The following is a 12,232-nucleotide window of genomic DNA, read 5'->3' on the forward strand; positions in this document are numbered from 1 at the left end:
CGCGCGGACAACCTCTCAGGGAGCCAGGCTAGGAGGCTGTCCAGCGCTGGCGCTGGCAACGCTTGCAGCCCCCGAGGCTTAGCCCTGCGCCCCAGTCCCGGCCTGGCCTCAGGAGGGAGGGGGGCGGGGGCAGCGCAGAGAAGGGGCTTTGCTAATTGCCAAAACAGGAAGTGAGCTCCTGGAGGACTCAGGAGGGAGGGGGGCGGTGGCGGGGGCGGGTCAAGGGCGGCCAGGAGAAGGGGCTTTGCTAATTGCCAAAGCAGGATGTGAGCTCACAGAGGATGTGGCAGAGAGTCTGGGAGGAGGTGTAGGGGCTTGCGGAGGAGGGGCACGCAGTGCTGTGGTGCTGTGCTGTGGCCAGTTGGGACTGCAGGACCCACCGGATCCACCGCCCTGGCGCTCCCCCGTGAGGCCGCACTGTCCCGCTCCTGCTGCCCCTCCTTGCCTCAATGCTTCTCTGGACCACCCTCTGAGCACAGGTAAAGTGACACTGCGCCACGCCCTCACCTGGAGCAGAAAGCGGGGGAGGAGACCTGGGGGCGGGGAGGGGGGTTGTCGAGGCCCAGCCTCCCGCGAACCCCAGGGCACCGGGACCACCCCTGACGCTGCGCTGAACCCGGGTCCGCATGGGGTCGACTGGGGACAGCGCCTTGGAGGTACCCCCCCAGCGGGCGCGCTAGCCCCCAACATTCGGCACCCCCACGGGAGCGTGCTGAGGACCCTCTTCCCTCCCCCGCCGTGGCCCCGCTGCTTTTGTTCTGGACTTGGGATCCCAGGTGGAAACTAGTCCTTCAGACCTCTTTGGCAGCAAGGAGGGCAGGGAGGGATTCTTGGTTTTCTGCCCTGGCTCTTCCTCTCTCCCCATTCACATGCCTTCTGGCTTCCCATTCCTCTCCTCATTGTCAGTTTTATTAAATGGTTTTCTTCTGCATGTTGACCCGAAGAGCTATTTCATGAATGAATATACAGGAAACTGAGTCAGAGCCCACCTGTGAGAGCCCACCTGTAGAGACCTTTCATTAGAATGGTCTCTGGTTCTAGCCTCAGTTCAGAATACTGCATGTACCTGAGGACCGAGTCCAGATGTTTCTTTCATCTCTGACTTGAATTTGAAATCCTCCTCAGACTTCAGCTTCCAGGATTTCTCCAGTCCTTGCTCTCCCACTGTCTTGGTGGGGATGTGCCATGAGTGTTGAACACAGGAATGAATGAATGAATGATATATAGCCCAGATCGCTGGGGCTTTGTCTTGTTTTGCTGAGGTTGGAAAGGCTTGGGAGAGACCCCCTGTATGCAGATACAGAGCTGCATGCAATTGCTTAGATAAACGTTTTCCCCACTTAATTGCTTGGGCATTGAACATTTCGCCCTTCACCTGTGGCTTGAGCAGTTAGGAGGAGACAATCTGGAGGTGAATCAGAAGATGGCTGAATCCACATGGTGATGGTCTGGGTTTGGGAGATTTTCCTGGAGATTCAAACGAAAGATCTAAATTCTTCCAGTGGGGAGTGGTAAACATTTCATCGATGGGAGATGGAAAATAAATGGTCCGGTTAACCTTTCCCACCCCTCAAAACCCATTATTTGAAAAAACAAAAAGGGAAGTGAAGGGAGAAATCCTCCCACTACCATCCCCACTCACCTCTATAGCTACCTCCTCTTCCAAGAACCTAACAGACAAGGTGGCAAGAAGTGTTAGGTACCAGCAGTGTCTCAATCTCATTCAAGTATCATGGGGAAAGGTATCCAAAGAGATTATGGGGGCACATGGATTCAATTAAGGGGGACAAGTTTAAGGTTTGCCTGGTCCCCTAAAAATTAATGGCACTAGAGAAGATGAGCTTTGGGAACTATAGCTTAATGGATACAATGTGTAAAAAGCTTCAGTGAGTCATGGTGGGAAGAGGCCATGAGGGCAGCAAATACAGTCTTAGATGATGTGATTAATAGCACTACAGGCTCTAGATTTCCTGTGGTGGTGTTCTTGGCAAGACCAGCCCGGCCCAAGCGGATACTCACAACCTGGAACAGAGGGTCTTGGAGATCCCAGCACGTGAGGTATGATGATAGGGTAAAATGATAGGAGGTGTCCTTTGGAAGGACTGTCTCCTTGACTTTAAAAGGGAGAACCCAAATCTGTAGGTGAAATCTTTTTGGCTACAAAGAGGGCCGAGGCCTCCTAAGGTCAAGGTCTCCTCGTCAGTTGCAAAGATGTCAAAGAACATATTCAGACATTTCAAAGATATCCTCATGTCCATCGGTTCCCACTCTGGAATTCTATCAAAAAGGTGAGAGTTCCTCTAGTTGAAAAAAAGATCTAAAAAGACTTCCCTTTCTCATGTAATTTCTGTAACCACCAGGACACACCCACCTCCCCCTTCCAGCTCTGTAATGAAGCCACAGCTGGTGCCAATTTGTGGAACTCCTTAAAGGCTATTCTCCCTTATATACCCCCGGACCAAGTCCCCATGCTCCCTCACCTGATTTCCTGCACTCACCTCCCACCTGGTGTGTTCACACCTGCAAGTGCCTTTTACCAAACCCTTTGCCAAAAGGCAGCCAGAGTGACCTTTCAAAGACCTATCAGTTCCTGGCATTTGTCTCCATAGAAATCTGCACTGATCTTCTAACAAATTCTCAGTCCTCCAAAGGCACCCATAATCCTCACATCAGTCTCTTCATACCCCTCCAACTGACTGATGCCTGTTCTGCCCCATCACTCTGCCCTTCAACCACACTGCCTCCCTCTTCCTGTGGAGACCCCTCTTGGCACCTGGATCTAAGCACAGGTGATTCCCATTGATGGGAAGACCTTCTTCCTCCAGTTACTCCCACTTATTCGTGAGCTCACAAGCCCCATTGTACACACTCTCCATGCAGCCTGCTCTCTCTTTTCTAGCACTGGCCTCCGTTTCTAGCTGTTGTTATGTCATGGATGTCCCTCCCCAGCCAGCCTCCAAGCTCTCCTTCCCTTTAGCTCCAACACCTGACACAGTGCCTGGCACGTAGTAAGCCCTGGCTAGCTTCTAAGAGCCTCACTGAGGGACTGAAAGCATTTTAAAAATGTCACCACATAGGCTCCAAACTGTAGGCAGAAAAAGCTTTGCCTGGATTGACATTTTAGAGACGTATTCATCAAGTTGGATGTGTTCACTGACTTTACCTTGTAAAATTAAAAAAAAAAAAAGGACCTCTGTATGGCTTCGCATCTAACGAAGGCACATGTATACTATTAGACCACATTATGAGCTTAATGGAAGGAGACAAGATGTTTTCGCTAAGAAAATGTATAAGACTGTTGAGGTCAAGTGGGAGGAAACAGTCCGTTTGTTGGAGCATTGCTATCTTACTCTATCACAGCCACTAATAAAAATCTGACACGGGGTGAGTCAGAATTGTCTGTCAGACATGAGTTAGATCTGGCTCATGTTCCTACAGACATGAAAGCCAGGAACGAAGAAGGAGGCTTTGAAAGCCTGGGTTGAGGAGGCGGTGTGGTTCACTGCGATGAGCTAAGTGCCAGGGCCACCAGCAGACACGCGGGCCTGTGTCCTTCCTTTGTTCTGGGGTCCCTCTTGCACCATGTGGTGAGGCTGGTGGCTGGGAGCAGCTCAGGACAGGACCCGGTGGCATCTTACCTCTCCCACCCTCCTCTGGGCTCCAGTGGGCTCCAGTAGGTCCCAGGGGACAGCCTGCCTTCCTTGCAAAGCCCAGTAGCACTGGGAGCAGAAACTGGGACCAAAGTGTGAGCACCCTGTTTGACAAGCTGGACCAGCCACCTCTTCTTCAGTTGTAGGGGGAGCCCTGGCATGCTGACTCCTCCCTTCTCCCTTTCCCCTTTCCTGTCTTCCTTCCTCTTCCCTTCCCCTCTCTCCTTCCCTGGTTGTGCCCTTTCCCAATGCCCACTTCATCTGTTTTCCTTTCTACATGCCTGTTTTCTAGAGTTTCTTCACTTTCCTCCCCATTACTTCCCTTCATCTGAATCTCCTCTTTGGTTCCTTTGTCCCCGCTCTCTGCACCTCCTCCCCTTCCCTGGCCCCTGTTCAGCTCCATCCCGACTGCAGGCAGAGCTGGACTAAGATGCTCACTTGCTAGCTCAGCCACCCTCCAGAGAAGTCACTCTTCGGTGGCCACCTTCCTGACCCCCTGTTCCCTTCTCCACTTGTTCAGATATTGCTCTGAAGTCTGAGGAGGAGAGAGCGGGTCTGCCTCAGAATCAGGCCAGAGGAGAAACCAAACCATGTGTCCACACTGTCCCCCAGCACTGCTGCTCTGAGAGCTTTTGGAGTCCTCAACAGGGTTAGGATTTAGGGGCTTCTTCAGAACCGGGAATGAAAACAACCATAGATCAAAAGAAAAGCTATGGCCCCCACACAAAAATAACTATGTTTAACATAGTTAAAACTATGTTAACTCTGAAGTCCCAAAGTCGAAGAATTGCCTTGAATCTGTCACTAGAAAGCACCCAAGGCCTCACTCTCTGGGTTCTGGGTGTCCTGGGATTGGCAGGAGGCTCTGACATGTGTGTGGTGGTGCCTAATGATGGGGGCTAGCCCGCCCGCTAGCCGGGGGGGGGGGGGTTGGGAGGGATGGGGTGGGTGGGGGGGTATTACCTCGTTCAGAGCTGTCCCTGGCCGGACCCCTTGCGGACTGGGTGTGGCGCGGCGTCCAGGGTGGTCCCGGTGCCCTGGGGTTCTCGGGAGGCTGTGCCCCGACCCCCCCCCCCCCCGCTCGTGGCCCGTGTTTTCTGCTCCAGGAGCGCGGGAGCGCACCGGTGGCGAGTCCGGTGGGTCCTGCAGTCCCGACTGGGCCACAGCTCAGCACCATGGCGCTGCGCGCCCCTCCTCCGCCAGCCCCTCCACATCCTCCCAGACTCTCCGCTACCCCATACTCCGCAAGCTCACTTCCTGCCTCGGCAATTAGCAAAGCCCTTTCTCCGGGCTGCCCCCGCCCCGCCCCCGACCCTCCTTAGTCCTCCGGGAGCTCACATCCCGTTTTGGAAATTAGCAAAGACCTTCTATGCGCCGCACCAGCCCCCCTCCCTCCTGAGGCCCCGGCCCGGGCTGGTGTGCGGTGTGAAGCCCCAGCGGGCTGCGAGCTTTGCCAGCGCCGGCAGCCACCTAGCCTGGCTCCCTGAGCGGGTGTCCGTGGGCGGCCTGGCTGCTTAAAGATCATCAGTCCTAAAGGCCGGCTGCACTCTTGGGTCAGTTTGCCGGCTTCCTGATTGTGCCCAAAGCCAGGAACCAGCTTCCCCACCACAGTCCTGGGCCCAGATGCCTGCCCGGGATCTGTCTGAGCAGTCTCCTTGTCTCCAGGCAGAGATGGCACTTCGACCTGGATGTTTGGGTTTTTTGTATGTTTTTTGGTTTTTGGTTATTACATGACCTCCAGAGTAGGTGCTCCACAAAGGGAGTGACAACAGGACTCCTGATATATACGCATATGGCCATTCTAGAAAAATAGCTTGGGGTTCTCTGGGAAACGCGGCATTGGTCCTTGCACTATGGTTTAATAGAAAAGGGATTATGCACCAAGTTACTTAAATGAGCATAGGTTGAAACCGTTTACTGAGAGTAAATATTTTTAATAGTTATATTTTAACTAAATCTATCATCAATCATAAATCTATTACACGAAGGTTACAGGCAATTTAAATGCAAGAGCACTGTCTTCAGGGTTTTAAATAATCCGTGTCTGTCTTGGCACATGAGCATGCAAAGATTGGAAATGGTTTGTAAAAGATCATATAATAGCTTTTACTAATTCTATTTATTTGACAGACAGAGATCACAAGTAGGCAGAGAGGCAGGCAGAGAGAAAGATGGGGAAGCAGGCTCCCCGCCAAGCAGAGAGCCTGATGAAGGGCTAGATCTCAGGACCCTGAGATCATGACCTGAGCCCAATGCACAGGCTTAACACACGGAGCCACCCAGGCGCCCCCAGATGAAATACATTTCTGACTTAGAAACTTCAGATAGAATTTTTTTGTCCATGATGACAACTGAAGAAAATGTGTCATCCCTAAACCTAACCTTAACCCCTAACAACGCTGAAACCTAAGCTGACCTTAAAGCCCAAACTAGAACCCTGAATTCCAAACCTGAAATGGAACCCAAAGCCTGTACCTGAGCCCTGGATCCAAGACCTGAACCACGAACCCAAACCCTAAACCAGACCTCCAAGTCATGAAACCTGAACCCAAATCTCAGCATGAAGCCAAACCCCAAATTTGACCTTGAACTTTATCCCATAAGCTCTGAGTCTTAAAGCCTAAATCATAAACTTAAAGCCCTAAACTATAACTCTGTTCCCTTGTCCTTCACTCTAAGTCCTCACCCTAACACTAAACCCAAAGCCTGATCTAGAACTCTGACTAAAACCTGAACCTGAACCCAAATTCAAATCCTTCATCACACTTTGCTTATGCACTTGCCATTGATGGATATTTGCAGATTCTACCTTTTGATTCTTGTGAACATTGTTTGGGTTGGGGGCTAGGGTTAGGGTCTTGGATTAGGGTAGGGTCCAGGCTTGAGACCAAGTTGAGGTTAGAGTGTGGGTCTGCATCAGGGCCATGTTCAGTGCCACTGTTTGGGTCAAGGACTGTTGTAATTCCACATTGTTTCCAATTCATTGTTCCTTAGCTATTTGGGGGGAAGTTGGGGAGTATTGGGCTCCATGCAGCTTGAATTTCCGGAATGAAATGGCGTCAGCTGGACCCCGGGAGGGAGCTGGACTTTCCATTGAAGGGTGAATTCCCACAGTCCTGCACTGCCTGACACCGCCTGCAGAGGGCGCCAGACCCCAGCTCCCGCCCTGAGCCCAGGCTGCGCAGCCACAGCTGGGACCGGAGCCCCCCCTCTTCGGGACCCACTGTGGAGACTTCTGGAGAATGTGGGACGCCTCCCACCCTGACAGGACAAGCTGAGGAGGGTGTGGCTCTGCATCCACACTGACCAGACCCGTTGTGGAGGACGCGCCCGCACTGGCAGCAGTCCAACCTCCTAAGGACCAGACGCTGGAGGAGGTGAGGAGAAGCCGCCTGAGTGGACTGTCAAGGGGTTTGTGGTCTCAGGACCCCACAGAGGAAGGGCGCCCTGTGTAGACACTGGGGCTTCCATCGTTTTGTGTGAGGAGACGTGGCCTCCTGCTGTGCTGTGCACGGGGTTGTGGGGTCCCCCCTTTCTGGGCTCGGGTGCTCCTCGGTCCTCGTCTGTGTTTGTGTGCTCGCGGATTCGGTTCCTGGGGCTCCTCAGATGGTCTGCAGTCAGGGAGCGTCCGCCTGCTTTGGTGCTTGTGCTATCCGCACCCCAGCCCTGCGGGGTCCTTCCCGTGTCCACACCCACTCCAGGCTTGTGCCGAGTCCGGAAATTCGGGAGCCAGAGTGAGGACTCTGTAGACGGTTTTGGGGAGAGTAGGTATTTTCCCAGTGTGGGTTCTTCCCTGAGCACAGTGCCTCCCCATCTCCGTGTGTCCCCCTCCCTATCTGTCGTCATTGTTGCAGGGCTGTCAGAGGACAGGTCTGTCACCTTCTTGGTTCAGGGGCCTCCCGGGTATCTTGCTGTCTTGGATGCAGGTGTAAATGAGATCGTTCTCCGTAGTCTCTTTCTGATGGTTCCTTCTGAGCACGTAGGAGTGCCACTAATTTGTGCATATTGATTTTGTTCCTTGCAAGTTCTTGAATTTATTAGTTCGATTTGCTTTAAACTCAATCTGCCAGTTATTTGACCAGCAGCATGGGTTTATTTGGGAAGAGCAGAGAATGGCAGTCTGGGCTGAGCAAGCTAAGGTCCCATCACAGGCAAGTGCGAAAAACAAAGGAGAGGAACAGAATTTCATGGAGGAGGAAGAAGTTGGGAAGGGTGCTTGAAGGAAAGTCCCCTGGAGAAAGGCAGGGTGATGGAGAATTCTCACCAGCTGAGCTGCAAAACTCCTACAAAAAGTCAGGAGATGAACCTCCAGCTTCCCCTGTGGGGCCTGGAATTGGTGAGATTCTCCTGTGGGGGATTGCAATGTGGGGTCTGTAATGGGCACTGAGCACCAGGCGCCCCCTTCCAGCCTCCCCTTCTGGCATCCCCAGTCCACTTTACTGGGGCTTCCCTTCCTGCTTTTGCACAGTACTAACCAGCTTGTGGTGGAATGTTGTGGAAAACTGAAATTCCAAATCCACTGCTTCTACTGCACCTGAGATACAGGGGCCCATGATTTAATCCTCCCACGAGTCTCTTGCTAACATGTGTCCTCTCCATGTTGGGTGACCTGGATCTGGAAGGGCTTGGCCTCCATCCCAAAGTCTGATGTTCTCTCTGCTTCCGTGTCGTCGTGCTAACATGGATGTTTGGAAGAGTCATTTCCTCTGCGGTGACTTCAAAGTGCAGTCAGCTTGTTATAGCAGCACAAATACGTGCTGTCCCCACACTCAGATTCCCCAGCCGTCATTTCTGTACCACCTTTGCCACTTCACACGGGATGCTTCAGTGTGTTTGATCCCACACCAGGACAATGACCTGCAGAACCACCACATAACCTGAAATGAGGAGATCATTACAGAACCCATCCAAGGGTTAGTGTTAGGGACCAGGGACATGGCAGGACTGACCTGAAGACCCCATGGAGAGCTGTCTGGGTGGCTGAGTTGACAGTGTAGGTGAGGGTGAGTGTCTGGCTCTGCCCTTGTGTCCAGGAGTCATCTCTGTGTGGGTGTGTCCTCAGCTGGGCATGCAGATTTCTGCTCCTCTGAATCCTTTCCGGAGTTCCAAATGGCACAGTTTCCTACTGGGCGGCAGGCTGAGTCCTCTGGGATTGCCCAGGTGTCCCCAAATTGTTGGGCACCTACTGCAAGGCCTTTGGGGTCAGAATCCTGAGAACCAAACCAAAGGTTATGGTTAGGGCCCACCACATGGCAGGCCCGATCTGCCAGCACGCTGTCCATCTTTCTGGGGGAGGGGGCAGTCGAGGGATTTGTTCAGGGTGAGTGTCAAGCTCCAGGTTTGCATCCAGGGGCCTGCTGAATATGGGGGTGTCCAGAGGTAGGAATGCAGATTTCAGTTCCTCTGAATCCTTTCTGGAGTTCCAAATGGCATGGTTCCTTTCAGGGTGGCAGGGTGAGTCCTATGGTGTTCCTCACTGTCCCCAATCTCTGAGGCTTTGGAGCCAGGCCGTCGGGGACAGACCTCTCAGGACAGAATCTAGGCTTAAGAGTTTGTGCCTATGGGCATGGCTGCACTGATCTGAACGCACTGTGGCGAGGATCACAGGGGTCTGAGTTGAGAGCATGGTTCAGGATCAGTATCAAGGTCTGGGTTTGTGTCCAGGGGACCGCTGAATGTGGGGGTGGTCTCAGATGTCCAAGATGATTTCCCCTACTCTGAATCCTTTCCAGCATTACAAATAGCCTGTTTTCCTCCTGAGTGGCAAGCTGAAATCTCTGGGATTTCTCAGGTCTTGCCCTTGCAAGATACTTTTTACAGTAAAAGAATTCACAAGATGAGCTGAATAGCAGAAAAGACACAGCTCAAGAGTAAATCAGTGAACAGGAATATCATGCCAAAAACTTCTTTGAGAACACACTACAGAGCAAGGGAAGATAGGAGAGAAAGCTGAGATATAAAGGACAAACCCTCCAACTTACCAACATCATTCCCTACTTGTTTATTTCCATTGCTGTCAGCTCCTTCCCAGTCAAAAATAAGTCACCTGAGCCAGCCTTTTTTCTTCCTGAGTTTGGGGCACTGCAAAGCCCACAAGAGGGGCCAAGGGCACCCCTGTACCTGCTGAGCTGAGCCCATTTGTACCCCAACAGTGAGAAGGTACCAGCCTGGCCCTCTGGTGCTCCATGGTCTGTGGAAGTCCTTCCTTCTGGACCCTGCTTTGTGGCTCTTCCTTCCCTAACCCTGGTCTCAAACTAGGGATTGCTCCTGGAGGAGGAACTCAGGGAGATGAGGCTCAGGAGGACCTTCCTGCCTAGAATCTCCGTGTGAGGAGGGCACAGCCAACAGATTTTGCCCAGGGACTTGCAAAATGCAGAGAGGCAGATTTCTTTTCTCTCTTTCTCTCTCTCTCTAGCCTCATACCAACCAGGAGTTCTTAGAACTTTCTTCAGTGACTTCTAGGTGTAGCTTGGCCATTATTTCCACAGAAAGGCCACTTGAGCATGATCAAACACACGTATAAGCAATTACATTTAAAAAAAAAAACAATAAGCCAATGCACACAGACCTTTGACTGCAGCACAGGACGCTCAAGGGACCAGAGTCCCTACCTTGGGCAATAGTGGTAGAGGCCGGGTTCTGCCACGCAGGTCCCTAGACCTTTGGCAGTTTCCACGATTGCAAATCCAGACATGCAGAATCCTGAGGGACAACATACTAACTGCAAAAGAGCAAAAATTCATCAGGATTCAGAGAGTGGAAATCCATTTGTACTGGAAAAGAAAGAAGTAGGCTTGCTGTGAATCCAGCAGGGAGGACAGGCATAGATAAAGGCTGGTGTATGGGTCACGGAAACTATTGTTTCTCAAGGGTCATGCTGTCTCTGTAAAATGCTATGAGGACTGTCTCTTGGGGAACTCCTGCTTTCCTACCAGTGAAACCCCCAGATTCTGCTTTGCTAGTCCCATGGATTCCTGGGGATACCCAGTTGATAAGCTACGCTGTCCTCATGACAACACTTGCTAATGGACTGAATGTGTGTGTCTTGTCCCAATTCAGATGTTGAAGCCCTGACCCTCAAGGAGTGCCATCAGGAGGTATGGGCTTTGAGAGGTGATGAGGTCATGAGATTGGAACACTTGTGAATGAGATAAAAGCACTTCTGAGAAAAGACCCGAGAGATTGTTCTGCCAGCTGTCATCCATGCAAGGCTACAACAGAAATATGGGCATCTATAGATAATGAAGCAGTCTCTTGCTAGATATCAGATCTCCCTGGATCTTGCTTTTGGACTTCTCAGTCTCTAGAACTGCCAGGAATAGTACATGCTTTGCTGTTTCAGCCACCCAGTCTGTCATCATTTGTTGCAGCAACTTGAACTGAATAAGGCAGAGCCCAAGTCCTGGTTAATCCCTGCTTCTACACATTTCCCCTCAGAAAGAGCTTCTAATCCAGAACTGACCTCTGCTTTCCATACACGTGCTTCAGACTCCTTCTGTGAGAGCCCAGACTTTGTAAAAGACTCCTCCCTCATGGCAACCAGCATTCTGTGACTCCTGAGGAATGTCCTCCCTGACTGTATTGAGTCAATCAATCTGATTTTGATTCTGGAGTCGCAGGATCAAGGACTGCATCAGGCTCCCAGCTTCATGGGGAGTCTGCTTCTCCCTCTGACCTTCTCCCCTCTCATGCTCTCTCTCTCTCTCTCACTCTCTCTCTCTCAAATAAATAAATAAAAATCTTTAAAAAATCTGATTTTAACAGACCATAAGCTTGTTCTTGCTGTTCTTTGGAAGATTAGGCATTAGCCCTTCGGAGAAAGTGCTGAATGGCTGCTTCATGAAGGGGTGAACTGTGTCCCCAAAGTCTCTTTTTGCTGCCTTCTAATCACAGATGCTGAGACAAATCCTCCCAGGTGCTGGTTTTTCAAAGCACTTAATGCTTTGGCTTTGAAGTTCCTCACTTGACAGTTCTGCTTTAATCAGTTTGTGACAAAACAGCCAATTGGTGGTGGATGCAAAGTGCACTGATAAAGTTAATATCAGGGAACAATTTTTTGAGTGTCATGCATGTGCATGTGTGTGCACACACATATCCATGTGCTAAGCATTATGGTAAATGTCTGACAAGAACTAAAACATCAAAAAGTCAGGATACCCCATTAGCTGATATTTTTATTATTCCTACATCCTAAACTATGAAAAACAGGGTCAGAGAATAAGAAGTGGCAAAAAGAATCAAGATTTGAGGCAGTTCGATTTCACAGCCAGCCTTGATCAATAGGCATGTACACCTGTGTCTAATTTCAGCTCTGTGTAACCTTGCCATAACCTTGGATAAGCCATTCATCTCTCAAGTTTGGGTTCTTGGTCCAAAGAGGGAAGGGGCACAGGTTGAGTACCTCCAGTGGGACTTCCTGGCAGGCTTGTTCATCCAAGCATTCCTGTTTCAGTTTGAGTAATTGAATCCAGTCTTTGTTTTACCGAAGGCCAAGCTTGTCCAGTGTGTCCATGCCACCAGCCAACAGCATTTGTCCATGCCATGTAACAACTGAGCAACATTCATAGGAATGGGGGGAGGAA

The 12,232-nt window shown here is 51.1% G+C and overlaps 1 long non-coding RNA gene across 1 annotated transcript; it reads left to right on the top strand.

Annotated features, from left to right (window-relative positions):
• Positions 1-365: 365 nt before the first annotated feature.
• Positions 366-11,406, top strand: LOC131831460 (uncharacterized). The gene is made up of 3 exons (XR_009353657.1): positions 366-479; positions 6,765-7,027; positions 10,710-11,406. It is a non-coding gene; the product is annotated as an uncharacterized LOC131831460 (long non-coding RNA).
• Positions 11,407-12,232: the final 826 nt, after the last annotated feature.

Source organism: Mustela lutreola, chromosome 5, assembly GCF_030435805.1.
Source record: "Mustela lutreola isolate mMusLut2 chromosome 5, mMusLut2.pri, whole genome shotgun sequence".
NCBI lineage: Eukaryota > Metazoa > Chordata > Mammalia > Carnivora > Mustelidae > Mustela > Mustela lutreola.